This window comes from Schistocerca gregaria, chromosome 1, assembly GCF_023897955.1.
Source record: "Schistocerca gregaria isolate iqSchGreg1 chromosome 1, iqSchGreg1.2, whole genome shotgun sequence".
In the NCBI taxonomy this organism is placed as follows: domain Eukaryota; kingdom Metazoa; phylum Arthropoda; class Insecta; order Orthoptera; family Acrididae; genus Schistocerca; species Schistocerca gregaria.
In genome coordinates, this window is record NC_064920.1 from 82,247,052 (window position 1) to 82,267,860 (window position 20,809).

Sequence of the window (20,809 nt, forward strand, 5' to 3'; positions counted from 1 at the left end):
CTGTGTGAGCAACTCGGAGGAAGAAGTATTGCACTATTAAGATAGCCACTTTTTCGTCAAGAGAGGTATTGAATCAGAGAATACCAGTAACCTATGGAAGGAGTAACGATGAATCTCTTAAGATACACAACGAGTGACATATCGCTTCTGGCAGACTGGCCACAGTAAGAAAAAGTGGCAGACTGGGTGAGCAATTGGGACGAGTAACTATGACTCTCTTAAGGTAGCCAATGCCTCGTTACTTGCGGTTTGGATTAAGAAATCTCGAAAACCCCTAGGAGGTGAAACGATGACTCCTTTATGATACACAACTAGTGAATTATAGTTTCTGGCAGACAAAAACTACACAAAAAGTAGTAAACTGTGTGAGCAACTCGGAGGAAGAAGTATTGCACTATTAAGATAGCCACTTTTTCGTCAAGAGAGGTATTGACTCAGAGAATACCAGTAACCTATGGAAGGAGTAACGATGAATCTCTTAAGATACACAACGAGTGACATATCACTTCTGGCAGACTGGCCACAGTAAGAAAAAGTGGCAGACTGGGTGAGCAATGGGGACGAGTAACTATGACTCTCTTAAGGTAGCCAATGCCTCGTTACTTGCGGTTTGGATTAAGAAGTCTCGAAAACCCCTAGGAGGAGAAACGATGACTCTTTTATGATACACAACTAGTGAATTATAGTTTCTGGCAGACTGGCAAGTACACAAAAAGTAGTAAACTGTGTGAGCAACTCAGAAGAAGAAGTATTGCACTATTAAGATAGCCACTTTTTCGTCAAGAGCGGTATTGACTCAGAGAATACCAGTAACCTATGGAAGGAGTAACGATGAATCTCTTAAGATACACAACGAGTGACATATCGCTTCTGGCAGACTGGCCGCAGTAAGGAAAAGTGGCAGACTGGGTGAGCAATTGGGACGAGTAACTATGACTCTCTTAAGGTAGCCAATGTCTCGTTACTTGCGGTTTGGATTAAGAGGTCTCGAATAACGCCTATGAGGAGAAACGATGACTCTTTTATGATACAAAAATAGTGAATTATAGTTTCTGGCAGACAAAAACTACACAAAAAAGTAGTAAACTGTGTGAGCAACTCGGAGGAAGAAGTATTGCACTATTAAGATAGCCACTTTTTCGTCACGAGAGGCATTGAATCAGAGAATACCAGTAACCTATGGAAAGAGTAACAATGAATCTCTTAAGATACACAACGAGTGACATATCGCTTCTGGCAGACTGGCCGCAGTAAGGAAAAGTGGCAGACTGGGTGAGCAATTGGGACGAGTAACTATGACTCTCTTAAGGTAGCCAATGCCTCGTTACTTGCGGTTTGGATTAAGAAATCTCGAATAACCCCTAGGAGGAGGAACGATGACTCCTTTATGATACACAACTAGTGACATATCGCTTCTGGCAGACTGGCAAGTACACAAAAAGTAGTAAACTGTGTGAGCAACTCGGATGAAGAAGTATTGCACTATTAAGATAGCCACTTTTCGTCACGAGAGGTATTGACTCAGAGAATACCAGTAACCTATGGAAGGAGTAACGATGAATCTCTTAAGATACACAACGAGTGACATATCGCTTCTGGCAGACTGGCCGCAGTAAGGAAAAGTGGCAGACTGGGTGAGCAATTGGGACGAGTAACTATGACTCTCTTAAGGTAGCCAATGTCTCGTTACTTGCGGTTTGGATTAAGAGGTCTCGAATAACCCCTATGAGGAGAAACGATGACTCTTTTATGATACAAAACTAGTGAATTATAGTTTCTGGCAGACAAAAACTACACAAAAAAGTAGTAAACTGTGTGAGCAACTCGGAGGAAGAAGTATTGCACTATTAAGATAGCCACTTTTTCGTCACGAGAGGCATTGAATCAGAGAATACCAGTAACCTATGGAAAGAGTTACAATGAATCTCTTAAGATACACAACAAGTGACATATCGCTTCTGGCAGACTGGCCGCAGTAAGGAAAAGTGGCAGACTGGGTGAGCATTTGGGACGAGTAACTATGACTCTCTTAAGGTAGCCAATGCCTCGTTCCTTGCGGTTTGGATTAAGAAATCTCGAATAACCCCTAGGAGGAGGAACGATGACTCCTTTATGATACACAACTAGTGACATATCGCTTCTGGCAGACTGGCAAGTACACAAAAAGTAGTAAACTGTGTGAGCAACTCGGAGGAAGAAGTATTGCACTATTAAGATAGCCACTTTTTCGTCAAGAGAGGTATTGACTCAGAGAATACCAGTAACCTATGGAAAGAGTAACGATGAATCTCTTAAGATACACAACGAGTGACATATCGCTTCTGGCAGACTGGCCGCAGTAAGGAAAAGTGGCAGACTGGGTGAGCAATTGGGACGAGTAACTATGACTCTCTTAAGGTAGCCAATGCCTCGTTACTTGCGGTTTGGATTAAGACATCTCGAATAACCCCTAGGAGGAGAAACGATGACTCTTTTATGATACACAACTAGTGAATTATAGTTTCTGGCAGACAGAAACTACACAAAAAGCAGTAAACTGTGTGAGCAACTCGGAGGAAGAAGTATTGCACTATTAAGATAGCCACTTTTTCGTCAAGAGAGGTATTGACTCAGAGAATACCAGTAACCTATGGAAGGAGTAACGATGAATCTCTTAAGATACACAACGAGTGACATATCGCTTCTGGCAGACTGGCCACAGTAAGAAAAAGTGGCAGACTGGGTGAGCAATGGGGACGAGTAACTATGACTCTCTTAAGGTAGCCAATGCCTCGTTACTTGCGGTTTGGATGAAGAAATCTCGAAAACCCCTAGGAGGAGAAACGATGACTCTTTTATGATACACAACTAGTGAATTATACTTTCTGGCAGACAAAAACTACACAAAAAGTAGTAAACTGTGTGAGCAACTCGGAGGAAGAAGTATTGCACTATTAAGATAGCCACTTTTTCGTCACGAGAGGTATTGACTCAGAGAATACCAGTAACCTATGGAAGGAGTAACGATGAATCTCTTAAGATACACAACGAGTGACATATCGCTTCTGGCAGACTGGCCGCAGTAAGGAAAAGTGGCAGACTGGGTGAGCAATTGGGACGAGTAACTATGACTCTCTTAAGGTAGCCAATGCCTCGTTACTTGCGGTTTGGATTAAGATATCTCGAATAACCCCTAGGAGGAGAAACGATGACTCTTTTATGATACACAACTAGTGAATTATAGTTTCTGGCAGACAAAAACTACACAAAAAGCAGTAAACTGTGTGAGCAACTCGGAGGAAGAAGTATTGCACTATTAAGATAGCCACTTTTTCGTCAAGAGAGGTATTGACTCAGAGAATACCAGTAACCTATGGAAGGAGTAACGATGAATCTCTTAAGATACACAACGAGTGACATATCGCTTCTGGCAGACTGGCCGCAGTAAGGAAAAGTGGCAGACTGGGTGAGCAATTGGGACGAGTAACTATGACTCTCTTAAGGTAGCCAATGCCTCGTTACTTGCGGTTTGGAATAAGACATCTCGAATAACCCCTAGGAGGAGAAACGATGACTCTTTTATGATACACAACTAGTGAATTATAGTTTCTGGCAGACAAAAACTACACAAAAAGCAGTAAACTGTGTGAGCAACTCGGAGGAAGAAGTATTGCACTATTAAGATAGCCACTTTTTCGTCAAGAGAGGTATTGACTCAGAGAATACCAGTAACCTATGGAAGGAGTAACGATGAATCTCTTAAGATACACAACGAGTGACATATCGCTTCTGGCAGACTGGCCACAGTAAGAAAAAGTGGCAGACTGGGTGAGCAATGGGGACGAGTAACTATGACTCTCTTAAGGTAGCCAATGCCTCGTTACTTGCGGTTTGGATTAAGAAATCTCGAAAACCCCTAGGAGGAGAAACGATGACTCTTTTATGATACAAAACTAGTGAATTATAGTTTCTGGCAGACAAAAACTACACAAAAAAGTAGTAAACTGTGTGAGCAATTCGGAGGAAGAAGTATTGCACTATTAAGATAGCCACTTTTTCGTCACGAGAGGCATTGAATCAGAGAATACCAGTAACCTATGGAAAGAGTAACAATGAATCTCTTAAGATACACAACGAGTGACATATCGCTTCTGGCAGACTGGCCGCAGTAAGGAAAAGTGGCAGACTGGGTGAGCAATTGGGACGAGTAACTATGACTATCTTAAGGTAGCCAATGCCTCGTTACTTGCGGTTTGGATTAAGAAATCTCGAATAACCCCTAGGAGGAGGAACGATGACTCCTTCATGATACACAACTAGTGACATATCGCTTCTGGCAGACTGGCAAGTTCACAAAAAGTAGTAAACTGTGTGAGCAATTCGGAGGAAGAAGTATTGCACTATTAAGATAGCCACATTTTCGTCAAGAGAGGTATTGACTCAGAGAATACCAGTAACCTATGGAAGGAGTAACGATGAATCTCTTAAGATACACAACGAGTGACATATCGCTTCTGGCAGACTGGCCGCAGTAAGGAAAAGTGGCAGACTGGGTGAGCAATTGGGACGAGTAACTATGACTCTCTTAAGGTAGCCAATGCCTCGTTACTTGCGGTTTGGAATAAGACATCTCGAATAACCCCTAGGAGGAGAAACGATGACTCTTTTATGATACACAACTAGTGAATTATAGTTTCTGGCAGACAAAAACTACACAAAAAGCAGTAAACTGTGTGAGCAACTCGGAGGAAGAAGTATTGCACTATTAAGATAGCCACTTTTTCGTCAAGAGAGGTATTGACTCAGAGAATACCAGTAACCTATGGAAGGAGTAACGATGAATCTCTTAAGATACACAACGAGTGACATATCGCTTCTGGCAGACTGGCCACAGTAAGAAAAAGTGGCAGACTGGGTGAGCAATGGGGACGAGTAACTATGACTCTCTTAAGGTAGCCAATGCCTCGTTACTTGCGGTTTGGATTAAGAAATCTCGAAAACCCCTAGGAGGAGAAACGATGACTCTTTTATGATACACAACTAGTGAAGTATAGTTTCTGGCAGACAAAAACTACACAAAAAGTAGTAAACTGTGTGAGCAACTCGGAGGAAGAAGTATTGCACTATTAAGATAGCCACTTTTTCGTCACGAGAGGTATTGACTCAGAGAATACCAGTAACCTATGGAAGGAGTAACGATGAATCTCTTAAGATACACAACGAGTGACATATCGCTTCTGGCAGACTGGCCGCAGTAAGAAAAAGTGGCAGACTGGGTGAGCAATTGGGACGAGTAACTATGACTCTCTTAAGGTAGCCAATGCCTCGTTACTTGCGGTTTGGATTAAGAGGTCTCGAATAACCCCTAGGAGGAGAAACGATGACTCTTTTATGATACACAACTAGTGAATTACAGTTTCTGGCAGACAAAAGCTACACAAAAAAGTAGTAAATTGTGTGAGCAACTGGGAGGAAGAAGTATTGCACTATTATGATAGCCACTTTTTCGTCACGAGAGGCATTGAATCAGAGAATACCAGTAACCTATAGAAAGAGTAACGATGTATCTCTTAAGATACACAACGAGTGACATATCGCTTCTGGCAGACTGGCCGCAGTAAGGAAAAGTGGCAGACTGGGTGAGCAATTGGGACGAGTAACTATGACTCTCTTAAGGTAGCCAATGCCTCGTTACTTGCGGTTTGGATTAAGACATCTCGAATAACCCCTAGGAGGAGAAACGATGACTCTTTTATGATACACAACTAGTGAATTATAGTTTCTGGCAGACAAAAACTACACAAAAAGCAGTAAACTGTGTGAGCAACTCGGAGGAAGAAGTATTGCACTATTAAGATAGCCACTTTTTCGTCAAGAGAGGTATTGACTCAGAGAATACCAGTAACCTATGGAAGGAGTAACGATGAATCTCTTAAGATACACAACGAGTGACATATCGCTTCTGGCAGACTGGCCACAGTAAGAAAAAGTGGCAGACTGGGTGAGCAATGGGGACGAGTAACTATGACTCTCTTAAGGTAGCCAATGCCTCGTTACTTGCGGTTTGGATTAAGAAATCTCGAAAACCCCTAGGAGGAGAAACGATGACTCTTTTATGATACACAACTAGTGAATTATAGTTTCTGGCAGACCAAAACTACACAAAAAGTAGTAAACTGTGTGAACAACTCGGAGGAAGAAGTATTGCACTATTAAGATAGCCACTTTTTCGTCACGAGAGGTATTGACTCAGAGAATACCAGTAACCTATGGAAGGAGTAACGATGAATCTCTTAAGATACACAACGAGTGACATATCGCTTCTGGCAGACTGGCCGCAGTAAGAAAAAGTTTCAGACTGGGTGAGCAATTGGGACGAGTAACTATGACTCTCTTAAGGTAGCCAATGCCTCGTTACTTGCGGTTTGGATTAAGAGGTCTCGAATAACCCCTAGGAGGAGAAACGATGACTCTTTTATGATACACAACTAGTGAATTATAGTTTCTGGCAGACAAAAGCTACACAAAAAAGTAGTAAATTGTGTGAGCAACTGGGAGGAAGAAGTATTGCACTATTAAGATAGCCACTTTTTCGTCACGAGAGGCATTGAATCAGAGAATACCAGTAACCTATGGAAAGAGTAACGATGAATCTCTTAAGATACACAACGAAAGACATATCGCTTCTGGCAGACTGGCCGCAGTAAGGAAAAGTGGCAGACTGGGTGAGCAATTGGGACGAGTAACTATGACTCTCTTAAGGTAGCCAATGCCTCGTTACTTGCGGTTTGGATTAAGATATCTCGAATAACCCCTAGGAGGAGAAACGATGACTCTTTTATGATACACAACTAGTGAATTATAGTTTCTGGCAGACAAAAACTACACAAAAAGCAGTAAACTGTGTGAGCAACTCGGAGGAAGAAGTATTGCACTATTAAGATAGCCACTTTTTCGTCAAGAGAGGTATTGACTCAGAGAATACCAGTAACCTATGGAAGGAGTAACGATGAATCTCTTAAGATACACAACGAGTGACATATCGCTTCTGGCAGACTGGCCACAGTAAGAAAAAGTGGCAGACTGGGTGAGCAATGGGGACGAGTAACTATGACTCTCTTAAGGTAGCCAATGCCTCGTTACTTGCGGTTTGGATTAAGAAATCTCGAAAACCACTAGGAGAGAAACGATGACTCTTTTATGATACACAACTAGTGAATTATAGTTTCTGGCAGACAAAAACTACACAAAAAGTAGTAAACTGTGTGAGCAACTCGGAGGAAGAAGTATTGCACTATTAAGATAGCCACTTTTTCGTCACGAGAGGTATTGACTCAGAGAATATCAGTAACCTATGGAAGGAGTAACGATGAATCTCTTAAGATACACAACGAGTGACATATCGCTTCTGGCAGACTGGCCGCAGTAAGAAAAAGTGGCAGACTGGGTGAGCAATTGGGACGAGTAACTATGACTCTCTTAAGGTAGCCAATGCCTCGTTACTTGCGGTTTGGATTAAGAGGTCTCGAATAACCCCTAGGAGGAGAAACGATGACTCTTTTATGATACAAAACAAGTGAATTATAGTTTCTGGCAGACAAAAACTACACAAAAAGCAGTAAACTGTGTGAGCAACTCGGAGGAAGAAGTATTGCACTATTAAGATAGCCACTTTTTCGTCAAGAGAGGTATTGACTCAGAGAATACCAGTAACCTATGGAAGGAGTAACGATGAATCTCTTAAGATACACAACGAGTGACATATCGCTTCTGGCAGACTGGCCACAGTAAGAAAAAGTGGCAGACTGGGTGAGCAATGGGGACGAGTAACTATGACTCTCTTAAGGTAGCCAATGCCTCGTTACTTGCGGTTTGGATTAAGAAATCTCGAAAACCCCTAGGAGGAGAAACAATGACTCTTTTATGATACACAACTAGTGAATTATAGTTTCTGGCAGACAAAAACTACACAAAAAGTAGTAAACAGTGTGAGCAACTCGGAAGAAGAAGTATTGCACTATTAAGATAGCCACTTTTTCGTCACGAGAGGTATTGACTCAGAGAATACCAGTATCCTATGGAAGGAGTAACGATGAATCTCTTAAGATACACAACGAGTGACATATCGCTTCTGGCAGACTGGCCGCAGTAAGAAAAAGTGGCAGACTGGGTGAGCAATTGGGACGAGTAACTATGACTCTCTTAAGGTAGCCAATGCCTCGTTACTTGCGGTTTGGATTAAGATATCTCGAATAACCCCTAGGAGGAGAAACGATGACTCTTTTATGATACACAACTAGTGAATTATAGTTTCTGGCAGACAAAAACTACACAAAAAGCAGTAAACTGTGTGAGCAACTCGGAGGAAGAAGTATTGCACTATTAAGATAGCCACTTTTTCGTCACGAGAGGCATTGAATCAGAGAATACCAGTAACCTATGGAAAGAGTAACGATGAATCTCTTAAGATACACAACGAGTGACATATCGCTTCTGGCAGACTGGCCGCAGTAAGGAAAAGTGGCAGACTTTGTGAGCAATTGGGACGAGTAACTATGACTCTCTTAAGGTAGCCAATGCCTCGTTACTTGCGGTTTGGATTAAGAAATCTCGAATAACCCCTAGGAGGAGGAACGATGACTCCTTTATGATACACAACTAGTGACATATCGCTTCTATCAGACTGGCAAGTACACAAAAAGTAGTAAACTGTGTGAGCAACTCGGAGGAAGAAGTATTGCACTATTAAGATAGCCACTTTTTCGTCACGAGAGGTATTGACTCAGAGAATACCAGTAACCTATGGAAGGAGTAACGATGAATCTCTTAAGATACACAACGAGTGACATATCGCTTCTGGCAGACTGGCCGCAGTAAGAAAAAGTGGCAGACTGGGTGAGCAATTGGGACGAGTAATTATGACTCTCTTAAGGTAGCCAATGCCTCGTTACTTGCGGTTTGAATTAAGATATCTCGAATAACCCCTAGGAGGAGAAACGATGACTCTTTTATGATACACAACTAGTGAATTATAGTTTCTGGCAGACAAAAACTACACAAAAAGCAGTAAACTGTGTGAGCAACTCGGAGGAAGAAGTATTGCACTATTAAGATAGCCACTTTTTCGTCAAGAGAGGTATTGACTCAGAGAATACCAGTAACCTATGGAAGGAGTAACGATGAATCTCTTAAGATACACAACGAGTGACATATCGCTTCTGGCAGACTGGCCACAGTAAGAAAAAGTGGCAGACTGGGTGAGCAATGGGGAAGAGTAACTATGACTCTCTTAAGGTAGCCAATGCCTCGTTACTTGCGGTTTGGATTAAGAAATCTCGAAAACCCCTAGGAGGAGAAACGATGACTCTTTTATGATACACAACTAGTGAATTATAGTTTCTGGCAGACAAAAACTACACAAAAAGTAGTAAACTGTGTGAGCAACTCGGAGGAAGAAGTATTGCACTATTAAGATAGCCACTTTTTCGTCACGAGAGGTATTGACTCAGAGAATACCAGTAACCTATGGAAGGAGTAACGATGAATCTCTTAAGATACACAACGAGTGACATATCGCTTCTGGCAGACTGGCCGCAGTAAGAAAAAGTGGCAGACTGGGTGAGCAATTGGGACGAGTAACTATGACTCTCTTAAGGTAGCCAATGCCTCGTTACTTGCGGTTAGAATTAAGATATCTCGAATAACCCCTAGGAGGAGAAACGATGACTCTTTTATGATACACAACTAGTGAATTATAGTTTCTGGCAGACAAAAACTACACAAAAAGCAGTAAACTGTGTGAGCAACTCGGAGGAAGAAGTATTGCACTATTAAGATAGCCACTTTTTCGTCAAGAAAGGTATTGACTCAGAGAATACCAGTAACCTATGGAAGGAGTAACGATGAATCTCTTAAGATACACAACGAGTGACATATCGCTTCTGGCAGACTGGCCACAGTAAGAAAAAGTGGCAGACTGGGTGAGCAATGGGGACGAGTAACTATGACTCTCTTAAGGTAGCCAATGCCTCGTTACTTGCGGTTTGGATTAAGAAATCTCGAATAACCCCTAGGAGGAGAAACGATGACTCTTTTATGATACAAAACTAGTGAATTATAGTTTCTGGCAGACAAAAACTACACAAAAAAGTAGTAAACTGTGTGAGCAACTGGGAGGAAGAAGTATTGCACTATTAAGATAGCCACTTTTTCGTCACGAGAGGCATTGAATCAGAGAATACCAGTAACCTATGGAAAGAGTAACGATGAATCTCTTAAGATACACAACGAGTGACATATCGCTTCTGGCAGACTGGCCGCAGTAAGGAAAAGTGGCAGACTGGGTGAGCAATTGGGACGAGTAACTATGACTCTCTTAAGGTAGCCAATGCCTCGTTACTTGCGGTTTGGATTAAGATATCTCGAATAACCCCTAGGAGGAGAAACGATGACTCTTTTATGATACACAACTAGTGAATTATAGTTTCTGGCAGACAAAAACTACACAAAAAGCAGTAAACTGTGTGAGCAACTCGGAGGAAGAAGTATTGCACTATTAAGATAGCCACTTTTTCGTCAAGAGAGGTATTGACTCAGAGAATACCAGTAACCTATGGAAGGAGTAACGATGAATCTCTTAAGATACACAACGAGTGACATATCGCTTCTGGCAGACTGGCCACAGTAAGAAAAAGTGGCAGACTGGGTGAGCAATGGGGACGAGTAACTATGACTCTCTTAAGGTAGCCAATGCCTCGTTACTTGCGGTTTGGATTAAGAAATCTCGAAAACCCCTAGGAGGAGAAACGATGACTCTTTTATGATACACAACTAGTGAATTATAGTTTCTGGCAGACAAAAACTACACAAAAAGTAGTAAACTGTGTGAGCAAGTCGGAGGAAGAAGTATTGCACTATTAAGATAGCCACTTTTTCGTCACGAGAGGTATTGACTCAGAGAATACCAGTAACCTATGGAAGGAGTAACGATGAATATCTTAAGATACACAACCAGTGACATATCGCTTCTGGCAGACTGGCCGCAGTAAGAAAAAGTGGCAGACTGGGTGAGCAATTGGGACGAGTAACTATGACTCTCTTAAGGTAGCCAATGCCTCGTTACTTGCGGTTTGGATTAAGATATCTCGAATAACCCCTAGGAGGAGAAACGATGACTCTTTTATGATACACAACTAGTGAATTATAGTTTCTGGCAGACAAAAACTACACAAAAAGCAGTAAACTGTGTGAGCAACTCGGAGGAAGAAGTATTGCACTCTTAAGATAGCCACTTTTTCGTCAAGAGAGGTATTGACTCAGAGAATACCAGTAACCTATGGAAGGAGTAACGATGAATCTCTTAAGATACACAACGAGTGACATATCGCTTCTGGCAGACTGGCCGCAGTAAGGAAAAGTGGCAGACTTTGTGAGCAATTGGGACGAGTAACTATGACTCTCTTAAGGTAGCCAATGCCTCGTTACTTGCGGTTTGGATTAAGAAATCTCGAATAACCCCTAGGAGGAGGAACGATGACTCCTTTATGATACACAACTAGTGACATATCGCTTCTGGCAGACTGGCAAGTACACAAAAATTAGTAAACTGTGTGAGCAACTCGGAGGAAGAAGTATTGCACTATTAAGATAGCCACTTTTTCGTCACGAGAGGTATTGACTCAGAGAATACCAGTAACCTATGGAAGGAGTAACGATGAATCTCTTAAGATACACAACGAGTGACATATCGCTTCTGGCAGACTGGCCGCAGTAAGAAAAAGTGGCAGACTGGGTGAGCAATTGGGACGAGTAATTATGACTCTCTTAAGGTAGCCAATGCCTCGTTACTTGCGGTTTGAATTAAGATATCTCGAATAACCCCTAGGAGGAGAAACGATGACTCTTTTATGATACACAACTAGTGAATTATAGTTTCTGGCAGACAAAAACTACACAAAAAGCAGTAAACTGTGTGAGCAACTCGGAGGAAGAAGTATTGCACTATTAAGATAGCCACATTTTCGTCCAGAGAGGTATTGACTCAGAGAATACCAGTAACCTATGGAAGGAGTAACGATGAATCTCTTAAGATACACAACGAGTGACATATCGCTTCTGGCAGACTGGCCACAGTAAGAAAAAGTGGCAGACTGGGTGAGCAATGGGGAAGAGTAACTATGACTCTCTTAAGGTAGCCAATGCCTCGTTACTTGCGGTTTGGATTAAGAAATCTCGAAAACCCCTAGGAGGAGAAACGATGACTCTTTTATGATACACAACTAGTGAATTATAGTTTCTGGCAGACAAAAACTACACAAAAAGTAGTAAACTGTGTGAGCAACTCGGAGGAAGAAGTATTGCACTATTAAGATAGCCACTTTTTCGTCACGAGAGGTATTGACTCAGAGAATACCAGTAACCTATGGAAGGAGTAACGATGAATCTCTTAAGATACACAACGAGTGACATATCGCTTCTGGCAGACTGGCCGCAGTAAGAAAAAGTGGCAGACTGGGTGAGCAATTGGGACGAGTAACTATGACTCTCTTAAGGTAGCCAATGCCTCGTTACTTGCGGTTTGAATTAAGATATCTCGAATAACCCCTAGGAGGAGAAACGATGACTCTTTTATGATACACAACTAGTGAATTATAGTTTCTGGCAGACAAAAACTACACAAAAAGCAGTAAACTGTGTGAGCAACTCGGAGGAAGAAGTATTGCACTATTAAGATAGCCACTTTTTCGTCAAGAAATGTATTGACTCAGAGAATACCAGTAACCTATGGAAGGAGTAACGATGAATCTCTTAAGATACACAACGAGTGACATATCGCTTCTGGCAGACTGGCCACAGTAAGAAAAAGTGGCAGACTGGGTGAGCAATGGGGACGAGTAACTATGACTCTCTTAAGGTAGCCAATGCCTCGTTACTTGCGGTTTGGATTAAGAAATCTCGAATAACCCCTAGGAGGAGAAACGATGACTCTTTTATGATACAAAACTAGTGAATTATAGTTTCTGGCAGACAAAAACTACACAAAAAAGTAGTAAACTGTGTGAGCAACTGGGAGGAAGAAGTATTGCACTATTAAGATAGCCACTTTTTCGTCACGAGAGGCATTGAATCAGAGAATACCAGTAACCTATGGAAAGAGTAACGATGAATCTCTTAAGATACACAACGAGTGACATATCGCTTCTGGCAGACTGGCCGCAGTAAGGAAAAGTGGCAGACTGGGTGAGCAATTGGGACGAGTAACTATGACTCTCTTAAGGTAGCCAATGCCTCGTTACTTGCGGTTTGGATTAAGATATCTCGAATAACCCCTAGGAGGAGAAACGATGACTCTTTTATGATACACAACTAGTGAATTATAGTTTCTGGCAGACAAAAACTACACAAAAAGCAGTAAACTGTGTGAGCAACTCGGAGGAAGAAGTATTGCACTATTAAGATAGCCACTTTTTCGTCAAGAGAGGTATTGACTCAGAGAATACCAGTAACCTATGGAAGGAGTAACGATGAATCTCTTAAGATACACAACGAGTGACATATCGCTTCTGGCAGACTGGCCACAGTAAGAAAAAGTGGCAGACTGGGTGAGCAATGGGGACGAGTAACTATGACTCTCTTAAGGTAGCCAATGCCTCGTTACTTGCGGTTTGGATTAAGAAATCTCGAAAACCCCTAGGAGGAGAAACGATGACTCTTTTATGATACACAACTAGTGAATTATAGTTTCTGGCAGACAAAAACTACACAAAAAGTAGTAAACTGTGTGAGCAACTCGGAGGAAGAAGTATTGCACTATTAAGATAGCCACTTTTTCGTCACGAGAGGTATTGACTCAGAGAATACCAGTAACCTATGGAAGGAGTAACGATGAATATCTTAAGATACACAACGAGTGACATATCGCTTCTGGCAGACTGGCCGCAGTAAGAAAAAGTGGCAGACTGGGTGAGCAATTGGGACGAGTAACTATGACTCTCTTAAGGTAGCCAATGCCTCGTTACTTGCGGTTTGGATTAAGAGGTCTCGAATAACCCCTAGGAGGAGAAACGATGACTCTTTTATGATACAAAACTAGTGAATTATAGTTTCTGGCAGACAAAAACTACACAAAAAGCAGTAAACTGTGTGAGCAACTCGGAGGAAGAAGTATTGCACTATTAAGATAGCCACTTTTTCGTCAAGAGAGGTATTGACTCAGAGAATACCAGTAACCTATGGAAGGAGTAACGATGAATCTCTTAAGATACACAACGAGTGACATATCGCTTCTGGCAGACTGGCCACAGTAAGAAAAAGTGGCAGACTGGGTGAGCAATGGGGACGAGTAACTATGACTCTCTTAAGGTAGCCAATGCCTCGTTACTTGCGGTTTGGATTAAGAAATCTCGAAAACCCCTAGGAGGAGAAACGATGACTCTTTTATGATACACAACTAGTGAATTATAGTTTCTGGCAGACTGGCAAGTACACAAAAAGTAGTAAACTGTGTGAGCAACTCGGAAGAAGAAGTATTGCACTATTAAGATAGCCACTTTTTCGTCACGAGAGGTATTGACTCAGAGAATACCAGTAACCTATGGAAGGAGTAACGATGAATCTCTTAAGATACACAACGAGTGACATATCGCTTCTGGCATCACTGGCCGCAGTAAGAAAAAGTGGCAGACTGGGTGAGCAATTGGGACGAGTAACTATGACTCTCTTAAGGTAGCCAATGTCTCGTTACTTGCGGTTTGGATTAAGAGGTCTCGAATAACCCCTACGAGGAGAAACGATGACTCTTTTATGATACAAAACTAGTGAATTATAGTTTCTGGCAGACAAAAACTACACAAAAAAGTAGTAAACTGTGTGAGCAACTCGGAGGAAGAAGTATTGCACTATTAAGATAGCCACTTTTTCGTCACGAGAGGCATTGAATCAGAGAATACCAGTAACCTATGGAAAGAGTAACGATGAATCTCTTAAGATACACAACGAGTGACATATCGCTTCTGGCAGACTGGCCGCAGTAGGAAAAGTGGCAGACTGGGTGAGCAATTGGGACGAGTAACTATGACTCTCTTAAGGTAGCCAATGCCTCGTTACTTGCGGTTTGGATTAAGAAATCTCGAATAACCCCTAGGAGGAGGAACGATGACTCCTTTATGATACACAACTAGTGACATATCGCTTCTGGCAGACTGGCAAGTACACAAAAAGTAGTAAACTGTGTGAGCAACTCGGAGGAAGAAGTATTGCACTATTAAGATAGCCACTTTTTCGTCACGAGAGGTATTGACTCAGAGAATACCAGTAACCTATGGAAGGAGTAACGATGAATCTCTTAAGATACACAACGAGTGACATATCGCTTCTGGCAGACTGGCCGCAGTAAGAAAAAGTGGCAGACTGGGTGAGCAATTGGGACGAGTAATTATGACTCTCTTAAGGTAGCCAATGCCTCGTTACTTGCGGTTTGAATTAAGATATCTCGAATAACCCCTAGGAGGAGAAACGATGACTCTTTTATGATACACAACTAGTGAATTATAGTTTCTGGCAGACAAAAACTACACAAAAAGCAGTAAACTGTGTGAGCAACTCGGAGGAAGAAGTATTGCACTATTAAGATAGCCACTTTTTCGTCAAGAGAGGTATTGACTCAGAGAATACCAGTAACCTATGGAAGGAGTAACGATGAATCTCTTAAGATACACAACGAGTGACATATCGCTTCTGGCAGACTGGCCACAGTAAGAAAAAGTGGCAGACTGGGTGAGCAATGGGGAAGAGTAACTATGACTCTCTTAAGGTAGCCAATGCCTCGTTACTTGCGGTTTGGATTAAGAAATCTCGAAAACCCCTAGGAGGAGAAACGATGACTCTTTTATGATACACAACTAGTGAATTATAGTTTCTGGCAGACAAAAACTACACAAAAAGTAGTAAACTGTGTGAGCAACTCGGAGGAAGAAGTATTGCACTATTAAGATAGCCACTTTTTCGTCACGAGAGGTATTGACTCAGAGAATACCAGTAACCTATGGAAGGAGTAACGATGAATCTCTTAAGATACACAACGAGTGACATATCGCTTCTGGCAGACTGGCCGCAGTAAGAAAAAGTGGCAGACTGGGTGAGCAATTGGGACGAGTAACTATGACTCTCTTAAGGTAGCCAATGCCTCGTTACTTGCGGTTTGAATTAAGATATCTCGAAAAACCCCTAGGAGGAGAAACGATGACTCTTTTATGATACACAACTAGTGAATTATAGTTTCTGGCAGACAAAAACTACACAAAAAGCAGTAAACTGTGTGAGCAACTCGGAGGAAGAAGTATTGCACTATTAAGATAGCCACTTTTTCGTCAAGAAAGGTATTGACTCAGAGAATACCAGTAACCTATGGAAGGAGTAACGATGAATCTCTTAAGATACACAACGAGTGACATATCGCTTCTGGCAGACTGGCCACAGTAAGAAAAAGTGGCAGACTGGGTGAGCAATGGGGACGAGTAACTATGACTCTCTTAAGGTAGCCAATGCCTCGTTACTTGCGGTTTGGATTAAGAAATCTCGAATAACCCCTAGGAGGAGAAACGATGACTCTTTTATGATACAAAACTAGTGAATTATAGTTTCTGGCAGACAAAAACTACACAAAAAAGTAGTAAACTGTGTGAGCAACTGGGAGGAAGAAGTATTGCACTATTAAGATAGCCACTTTTTCGTCACGAGAGGCATTGAATCAGAGAATACCAGTAACCTATGGAAAGAGTAACGATGAATCTCTTAAGATACACAACGAGTGACATATCGCTTCTGGCAGACTGGCCGCAGTAAGGAAAAGTGGCAGACTGGGTGAGCAATTGGGACGAGTAACTATGACTCTCTTAAGGTAGCCAATGCCTCGTTACTTGCGGTTTGGATTAAGATATCTCGAATAACCCCTAGGAGGAGAAACGATGACTCTTTTATGATACACAACTAGTGAATTATAGTTTCTGGCAGACAAAAACTACACAAAAAGCAGTAAACCGTGTGAGCAACTCGGAGGAAGAAGTATTGCACTATTAAGATAGCCACTTTTTCGTCAAGAGAGGTATTGACTCAGAGAATACCAGTAACCTATGGAAGGAGTAACGATGAATCTCTTAAGATACACAACGAGTGACATATCGCTTCTGGCAGACTGGCCACAGTAAGAAAAAGTGGCAGACTGGGTGAGCAATGGGGACGAGTAACTATGACTCTCTTAAGGTAGCCAATGCCTCGTTACTTGCGGTTTGGATTAAGAAATCTCGAAAACCCCTAGGAGGAGAAACGATGACTCTTTTATGATACACAACTAGTGAATTATAGTTTCTGGCAGACAAAAACTACACAAAAAGTAGTAAACTGTGTGAGCAACTGGGAGGAAGAAGTATTGCACTATTAAGATAGCCACTTTTTCGTCACGAGAGGTATTGACTCAGAGAATACCAGTAACCTATGGAAGGAGTAACGATGAATATCTTAAGATACACAACCAGTGACATATCGCTTCTGGCAGACTGGCCGCAGTAAGAAAAAGTGGCAGACTGGGTGAGCAATTGGGACGAGTAACTATGACTCTCTTAAGGTAGCCAATGCCTCGTTACTTGCGGTTTGGATTAAGATATCTCGAATAACCCCTAGGAGGAGAAACGATGACTCTTTTATGATACACAACTAGTGAATTATAGTTTCTGGCAGACAAAAACTACACAAAAAGCAGTAAACCGTGTGAGCAACTCGGAGGAAGAAGTATTGCACTATTAAGATAGCCACTTTTTCGTCAAGAGAGGTATTGACTCAGAGAATACCACTAACCTATGGAAGGAGTAACGATGAATCTCTTAAGATACACAACGAGTGACATATCGCTTCTGGCAGACTGGCCACAGTAAGAAAAAGTGGCAGACTGGGTGAGCAATGGGGACGAGTAACTATGACTCTCTTAAGGTAGCCAATGCCTCGTTACTTGCGGTTTGGATTAAGAAATCTCGAAAACCCCTAGGAGGAGAAACGATGACTCTTTTATGATACACAACTAGTGAATTATAGTTTCTGGCAGACAAAAACTACACAAAAAGTAGTAAACTGTGTGAGCAAGTCGGAGGAAGAAGTATTGCACTATTAAGATAGCCACTTTTTCGTCACGAGAGGTATTGACTCAGAGAATACCAGTAACCTATGGAAGGAGTAACGATGAATATCTTAAGATACACAACCAGTGACATATCGCTTCTGGCAGACTGGCCGCAGTAAGAAAAAGTGGCAGACTGGGTGAGCAATTGGGACGAGTAACTATGACTCTCTTAAGGTAGCCAATGCCTCGTTACTTGCGGTTTGGATTAAGAGGTCTCGAATAACCCCTAGGAGGAGAAACGATGACTCTTTTATGATACAAAACTAGTGAATTATAGTTTCTGGCAGACAAAAACTACACAAAAAGCAGTAAACTGTGTGAGCAACTCGGAGGAAGAAGTATTGCACTATTAAGATAGCCACTTTTTCGTCAAGAGAGGTATTGACTCAGAGAATACCAGTAACCTATGGAAGGAGTAACGATGAATCTCTTAAGATACACAACGAGTGACATATCGCTTCTGGCAGACTGGCCGCAGTAAGAAAAAGTGGCAGACTGGGTGAGCAATTGGGACGAGTAACTATGACTCTCTTAAGGTAGCCAATGCCTCGTTACTTGCGGTTTGGATTAAGAGGTCTCGAATAACCCCTAGGAGGAGAAACGATGACTCTTTTATGATACAAAACTAGTGAATTATAGTTTCTGGCAGACAAAAACTACACAAAAAGCAGTAAACTGTGTGAGCAACTCGGAGGAAGAAGTATTGCACTATTAAGATAGCCACTTTTTCGTCAAGAGAGGTATTGACTCAGAGAATACCAGTAACCTATGGAAGGAGTAACGATGAATCTCTTAAGATACACAACGAGTGACATATCGCTTCTGGCAGACTGGCCACAGTAAGAAAAAGTGGCAGACTGGGTGAGCAATGGGGACGAGTAACTATGACTCTCTTAAGGTAGCCAATGCCTCGTTACTTGCGGTTTGGATTAAGAAATCTCGAAAACCCCTAGGAGGAGAAACGATGACTCTTTTATGATACACAACTAGTGAATTATAGTTTCTGGCAGACTGGCAAGTACACAAAAAGTAGTAAACTGTGTGAGCAACTCGGAAGAAGAAGTATTGCACTATTAAGATAGCCACTTTTTCGTCACGAGAGGTATTGACTCAGAGAATACCAGTAACCTATGGAAGGAGTAACGATGAATCTCTTAAGATACACAACGAGTGACATATCGCTTCTGGCATCACTGGCCGCAGTAAGAAAAAGTGGCAGACTGGGTGAGCAATTGGGACGAGTAACTATGACTCTCTTAAGGTAGCCAATGTCTCGTTACTTGCGGTTTGGATTAAGAGGTCTCGAATAACCCCTACGAGGAGAAACGATGACTCTTTTATGATACAAAACTAGTGAATTATAGTTTCTGGCAGACAAAAACTACACAAAAAAGTAGTAAACTGTGTGAGCAACTCGGAGGAAGAAGTATTGCACTATTAAGATAGCCACTTTTTCGTCACGAGAGGCATTGAATCAGAGAATACCAGTAACCTATGGAAAGAGTAACGATGAATCTCTTAAGATACACAACGAGTGACATATCGCTTCTGGCAGACTGGCCGCAGTAGGAAAAGTGGCAGACTGGGTGAGCAATTGGGACGAGTAACTATGACTCTCTTAAGGTAGCCAATGCCTCGTTACTTGCGGTTTGGATTAAGAAATCTCGAATAACCCCTAGGAGGAGGAACGATGACTCCTTTATGATACACAACTAGTGACATATCGCTTCTGGCAGACTGGCAAGTACACAAAAAGTAGTAAACTGTGTGAGCAACTCGGAGGAAGAAGTATTGCACTATTAAGATAGCCACTTTTTCGTCACGAGAGGTATTGACTCAGAGAATACCAGTAACCTATGGAAGGAGTAACGATGAATCTCTTAAGATACACAACGAGTGACATATCGCTTCTGGCAGACTGGCCGCAGTAAGAAAAAGTGGCAGACTGGGTGAGCAATTGGGACGAGTAATTATGACTCTCTTAAGGTAGCCAATGCCTCGTTACTTGCGGTTTGAATTAAGATATCTCGAATAACCCCTAGGAGGAGAAACGATGACTCTTTTATGATACACAACTAGTGAATTATAGTTTCTGGCAGACAAAAACTACACAAAAAGCAGTAAACTGTGTGAGCAACTCGGAGGAAGAAGTATTGCACTATTAAGATAGCCACTTTTTCGTCAAGAGAGGTATTGACTCAGAGAATACCAGTAACCTATGGAAGGAGTAACGATGAATCTCTTAAGATACACAACGAGTGACATATCGCTTCTGGCAGACTGGCCACAGTAAGAAAAAGTGGCAGACTGGGTGAGCAATGGGGAAGAGTAACTATGACTCTCTTAAGGTAGCCAATGCCTCGTTACTTGCGGTTTGGATTAAGAAATCTCGAAAACCCCTAGGAGGAGAAACGATGACTCTTTTATGATACACAACTAGTGAATTATAGTTTCTGGCAGACAAAAACTACACAAAAAGTAGTAAACTGTGTGAGCAACTCGGAGGAAGAAGTATTGCACTATTAAGATAGCCACTTTTTCGTCACGAGAGGTATTGACTCAGAGAATACCAGTAACCTATGGAAGGAGTAACGATGAATCTCTTAAGATACACAACGAGTGACATATCGCTTCTGGCAGACTGGCCGCAGTAAGAAAAAG